Genomic DNA, 5976 nt, shown 5'->3' on the forward strand with positions numbered 1-5976 from the left:
TCTCCACAAAAAAACCCCCCACGGACATCCCCAGCCTCTGTAGGGGAACTGAGGACTGACAGCGGCGGTAGCTCCAGATTACCAGGGTGAGGATGTAGTGCAGTGGGTCAGAACCAGAGCTTGGATACCCGAACTCCACTTCTTGTTCTGCCCCCGACTTGGAGCAGCATCTTGCCTGTGTCCTGGCTCCTCTTCTTTTATGAGAACAAACACGTGAGGTGCTGTGCAATGCATCTTAATCCAGGGAAGACAAGCTCTCTGGCAGGGCAGGGCGAGGGCAATGTGCATTTCTGCAGCCGTGCTGCATTTATTCTGTACGTCAAAGAAAGAAATCCAGTCCCTGGCATCTCTCATGCAGACCAACCCACCATTAGAAATGGCTTGGGTGTCCCTGCAGCTGAGTTGTGAAATGGGCTGCGAAGTGACCCGAGGTCAAAGCCGCTCTGCCTTCAGAAATCCCCTTCAGCTCCACCGGGAGAGCCGACACCGAGATGCCCAACATGGAATTACCTTTCCCTGCTGCCTCCCTATCTTGAAACGACCTTGTGACACAACCTTCAGAGCTGTGCCTCTGCTAAGCCAAGATGCTGGCTGCAAATGCAGCGACAGGACATCCCAGCGATCACCCGCCTTCGTCAGAAGGTCCCTGAGGATTCATCCGAAGGGTTTCAGCAGCAGGTGACATTTCATAACCATGGGGGGGAAGCAAAAATAGGGGCTAGGGCAGGGGTGGGCAAAATGCAGCCCTGCCAGGCCAGTCTATCCAGCCCGCAGGGCCCCTAAACAATTTAGAAAATTAATATTTATCTGCCCCGGCTGCCTGTCATGAAGCCCTCGATGGCTTGCCAAAACTCAGTAAGCGACCCTCTGCCCAAAATAATTGCCTGCCCCTGGGCTAGGGGATCGTTGCACTAAACAGCTTCTCGGGATGCCAACAGAAAGCATAGCTCTGTGTCAACAGGTAAGTGTCTTAAAACAGCAATGAAAAGGCCCGTTCTCTCCATAGCTCGTCATTGTTAGAACTAGTCAAAAGGGGCAGGGAGGGAAATTTCTTCACATGCAAAAGTTTCCATGAAACTCTGGGCAGATTGTTCCTCTTTGTTAAAATTTCGACTGGGTTCACTTGGTTCCTACCGATTTCGGTCTTTGCCGATCACGGCTGATCATAGCCAAAAGACCAGCAGCAGTTTTACCTTCCCCATGTTGATATTATTTGCCATGCAGAATTGCAAATTACTGGGTTTCTTCTTATCAAACGTGTCCTGCTGTCAGCTTTCCAAAGGCACAGCGTCAGTCTTTGTTTTCTCAATAACAGCTTGAAAGGCTGGACCCATATGTATGTGTGCGCATGCGCACGCGCATGCATGCACGTGTGTCTGCACATGTGAGTGTGTTCGCTAGCAAAGCAAACAGAACGTGGGCACGCACCAAGCAGTATGTCCAGGACTGCAGGAGCTGCACCTGGCACTGAAAAGTCCCGCTTCTCCTCCCTAAGACGAATGTTTGTTAAGTGAAGACAAATCCTTACCTGTAACGAGCTGGCGTTCACACCTGAGCAGGCACGGAAGAAAAAGCCACTTCAGAGCTGTTCAGCCCTGAGCTGGCTCTTTCTGCCATCCGGGAGCACAAACCAATGGTGAACTGAGAGTGCATCTGTTTTCCTGAACGATGGAGCTGTGTGTTAAGGGAGGGCTTAACTGCAGTCCGCAGAGGAGAGGATGCCCGTCTTGGCCGCTGTTGCTGCTTTAGGTGCAAATGTGAAACCTAGTGTGTTTGAAAACAAATCAGCCTGGCTTCTGAGTGCAAGGAATCCCACTCCCGGCTGCCTGGTGCAGAGGCCTGGGCCTGTCGGGATGGAAGGAGAGCTTCTCTGCTGGGCTGTGGACTCTCAAGGACTCCCGGCATGCGAAGGGAGTTTTCTTGGAGACCTAGTGCAGGCCCAGGGCTGGATATAAGCTTGGCAGAACACGGGTCAGTCTGATGGAGGCCCGAAACAAAGAGCCCATGGATAAGACATCAGCTGCCCGAGGCAGAGCCTAGTAGCCGAGCTAGGGTGGGGTGAGCAGGGCACTAGCCATGAGCACCTGGCGCTGCCCCAGCCCAGCCATGCAGCCAGACAGCGCCATGCTGCACCCAGCGATGCATCCTTGGGGGGTGTGGAGCCGAGGGATCAGTACCTCCCCACCCCCGGGAGCCTTTTCCAGAACAGACACAGCTTTGCACCCAATATGTATGTGCTGGGAGAGAAAATGGGGCATGTGGGTCAGCTCCCATGGGGCCCAAGCAGAGCGGATGCTGCTGCAGCAGCAGGAGCAGCCCTGGGAAGGTAAGACTTCCCTTCCCCTCCCTTCCAGAGGTTGACCTACCCCAACCCCGACCCCGACCCCAGTGCTCAATGAGCTTGCTGCACCTCTGGGGGAATCCCAAACCTAAGGACCCCAGGCTCCACCTTCCCTTCCGCACTAACAAGAGCTGCCTTCGTTCTGCACGTGCTGCTGCGGCCTACCAAGGGCACAGCTCTGTAGGAGAACGATCCCTAGCAGACATCCAAGTTCTCTGGACTGGCTAAAAGGACCACGCACAGATGGTGCCAGGGCCCACTCTCAGACCTGAGGGCTGCACTTCGCATAAGGCAGAGCCTGAAACCTCCATCTATAAAGCAGCTGTAACCGTGGAAGAGTGCAGGGAGGTCAAGTGCATCCATGACAGCTCAGCCAAACTGGACCCTGAATCCTACTGGTGACTGGCTGGTGCAGAGGGCTCAGGCAGCGTCAAAGCAGGAGGAGGTAACGTGGCTCAGGGTCCTCAGCCCTGTCTCCGTAACAGCCGCCACATGCCACCAACAGTGGAGCGGCGCTGGTGGAGAATGGGAGTGCCGGCGTTCGCTAGGAAAGACGGGGAGGACAGACCAGATGTGGGTGAAAGGCAAGAGAGTGCAAGCTGCGCCCGGGAGTGGGGAAGGGACTTTCATTCAGGCTGTTCCCTACTGTATCCTTTACTCATGCCTGTTGCTGTCCACTGGCTGGTTAACTAACGTCTTGGGGAAGGGACATCTCTGTTACTGGTAAAGATGCAGCATCCTTGCCATTTCCATGGAGGCGTGTGCTGCCAGTAGGTCGAATCCAAGACATTTAAGCGGCGCTCCAAAAGAGCTGATTCGACATCATTAGTATTTCGCAGGTTTATTTAAAAAATAAAAAATCTGGAAAAAATGTGGAACGTGAGCTCTTCATTCCAGGCTTTCATTCACCCCTGAGAATTAAAGCATGGGGCTGATTTAAAGCTGTACATATTCCCCATCACCTCTGTGGTCAGCGTACCAGCACTAAGAGTGCCCCGGCCAGGGAAGAGTGTCCCATGTGGACTCTTTGTGGGTGACCTTTCACCCCTAAAATCCTAGCTGCTCGACTGGACCCTGCCGGGGGCATGTTAATACACACGGAGCCACCGTGCTACGAAAGGCCAAGATGTTTTTGTGCCCAGTGCCCCACAAAGCGGTTGTTTCACCCGTGTCCTCACTTGTCCCTCTTCTCCCAACCTCCCTGGCTCACCCCCTGCTCCTTCTGCCTCCCGGGGACCCCCAGTCATACAGGAGGTTTTTTTCAGTTTGGCTTCAAGAGCAAATCTCTGCACTCCCAGGCCCGAGCAGCTGACGGACACTTTTTCATCTCGGTGGGAAGTGGTCAGCATGGCGGATGCTCCCAAGAAAAGTTATGTATGACGAGATGCGCTACTCAAAGCGCAGCTTCCAAGCTCTGCTCCGGGGGTCCAGGGATGTGGGTTTTGCTGGAAAGTGGCACAAATCGATGATAACACATTGCAAATGTCACCTGGGAAACACATCTAGTGGAGCTGGAGGGTTCGAAACCCCAGCTGAGTCCAGCGGACCTGGCCTGGTCTGACCGAAACATGGGCCTGTCCCAAGGCCGAGCTCTTTTGCGGACAGCAAAGTCCCAAACGGAGTTGATGTGGAGACAGTGACATCCTTAACCCATGGCTACCGCCCTGGGGCAGCGGGAAGCTCCGAGTCTCTTCAGTCTGGGGGCTTTTCCCCTGAATGGACCGGGTTGAGGGTGCTGCCATTTGGCGGGGAGCGAGTACTAATTGGTGGCAGTTGATTATTCAGCACAGTGCTGGGACTGGTTGGGAAAATCAGCCGCCCCCTCCCCTTTTCTGCAGAGTCCTGGCAGAGTTCATGTTTGGGTGCGAGTGGCTGGAATAGATGGCTAGAAATACCATCCATTTGTTTAAATGTTTGGCTAGTCAAAAAAACAAGGGAGGGGGGCAGGAAACGTTGCACGTTAGAAAAGACAAAGTAGGGAAGCAAAGCTGCCGGTGTCTTTATTCCTAGAAAAAGGCAGCCCAGTGCTCTCTGCTCAATTGCCAAAGATTTGCACCGACTGCGGGGGATTTACCTTCAGCAGAGGGTATCGCCATAAACTACAAGGTGCACTCAGGACAGGATTTATAGATTGAGCCTTACCCGCTGCTGAAGGAGCTTCTGTCTCACCCCAGCCACTTCCCAGGGCAGCCGCTCTAGCTGTCCAACCTTGTAGCAAAAGTTCAAGGTTTATAAGTTGCCGGCGGTCGGCCCCAGAGATTTTTAATGGAAAATGGATGTCTGGGGCTGTTATAAGATAGAAAAAAGGGGGGGAAAAAAATCTCAGCATTGGAGGCAAAAAAACCCTCCTGGCTGAGCTGGGAGAGGGAGACCAGATGGGCCGATTCCACAAGCAGGTGAGTGAATCTTTCTGGAAACCCCGAGACTTTTGAGCTAGGGGAAGGGGGCCCCAATCCTAGGAGGCTGTTGCAAGCAGCAATCCTGCTGCCGGGACGCACCTCCAGGGCTTGTGGGCTCTGCTCTCCCCCAGCCGGTCCCTGGCTCTGCCCCTCCCTCCCCTGCCCGGCGCAGACTGGGGGTAACCAAGAGTTAATTGCTCCCGTTAGCTCATTTTCGCTCGGTCTCGCTGCTCAGGTCTTGAAGGCGCTGTTTTAACCTAATCAATACAGGCTTGTCTATTGATCGCCTGGATTGCCTGCTGCAGCATCACTTACCGCCCAGCGGCGTCTCCAATTGAGAGAAATTAGGCAGATTTAGAGCCGGGAGGGGGGAGGAGGGGGCGCTGCTCCGCCGGGCCCGGGCCCGGGCACAGGCAGGAGCGGGGCAATGACATGTCCCGGGCAGGCTGGGCAATGCTCGTGTCCTCCGGGGCTGGGGGGCTGTGCTGGGGTTTATGGCACGGAGGCATGGGGCGCAGCACCTCGGGGCGGCCCGGCCCGGCCCCCCTCCCCTATTCTTTTATCAATGTCCAGTAATTAAAATGTCACCGTTTAATTTCCAGGCCTCTCGGAGCAATCTTGCCCTAATAAAGGGCCTAATGGAAAGGCGCCCTCCCCCCGCTGCCGGCGCGGATCGATGCGGGAGCCCGGATTGATCTGCCGCTCAAATTAAATTTATTGGGGTCACGGTTTGACGCGGGGGCCGAGACGCGCGTTAAGTGGGGGGCGGCCGCGCCGAGAGGAGCCGTTTATTAAACTTCCCCGGAATTACAGTGCTGTGATTTATGGGGCAATCTCGGCCAGGCCTGCGGGAGCCCCCCCGCGCCCGCCTGGGTTTATGGGACACGGATCTGTAAGTTTTAAGCTAAAAAAAAAATAGGGAGGGAGGGAGGGAGGGAGGGAGGGAGGGAGGGAGGGAGGGAGGGAGGGAGGGAGGGAGGGAGGGAGGGAGGGAGGGAGGGAGGGAGGGAGGGAGGGAGGGAGGGAGGGAGGGAGGGAGGGAGGGAGGGAGGGAGGGAGGGAGGGAGCGGGGCCAGGACAGCAGAGGGATGGGATTGAACTGTCACCGCTTTGCACCCCCGTAATAGCGCCGCGCACGTTCCCGCACGTTCACGGGGTGCAGAGGGAGCGGGGCGGGCCGGAGCCCCCCGGGGGTGGCGGGGCGCCCCGGAGCGGGGCCGGGCAGCGCGGCGGCTC

The sequence above is a fragment of the Alligator sinensis genome, unplaced genomic scaffold (assembly GCF_000455745.1).
Source record: "Alligator sinensis unplaced genomic scaffold, ASM45574v1 scaffold1423_1, whole genome shotgun sequence".
Classification (NCBI taxonomy): Eukaryota; Metazoa; Chordata; order Crocodylia; family Alligatoridae; genus Alligator; species Alligator sinensis.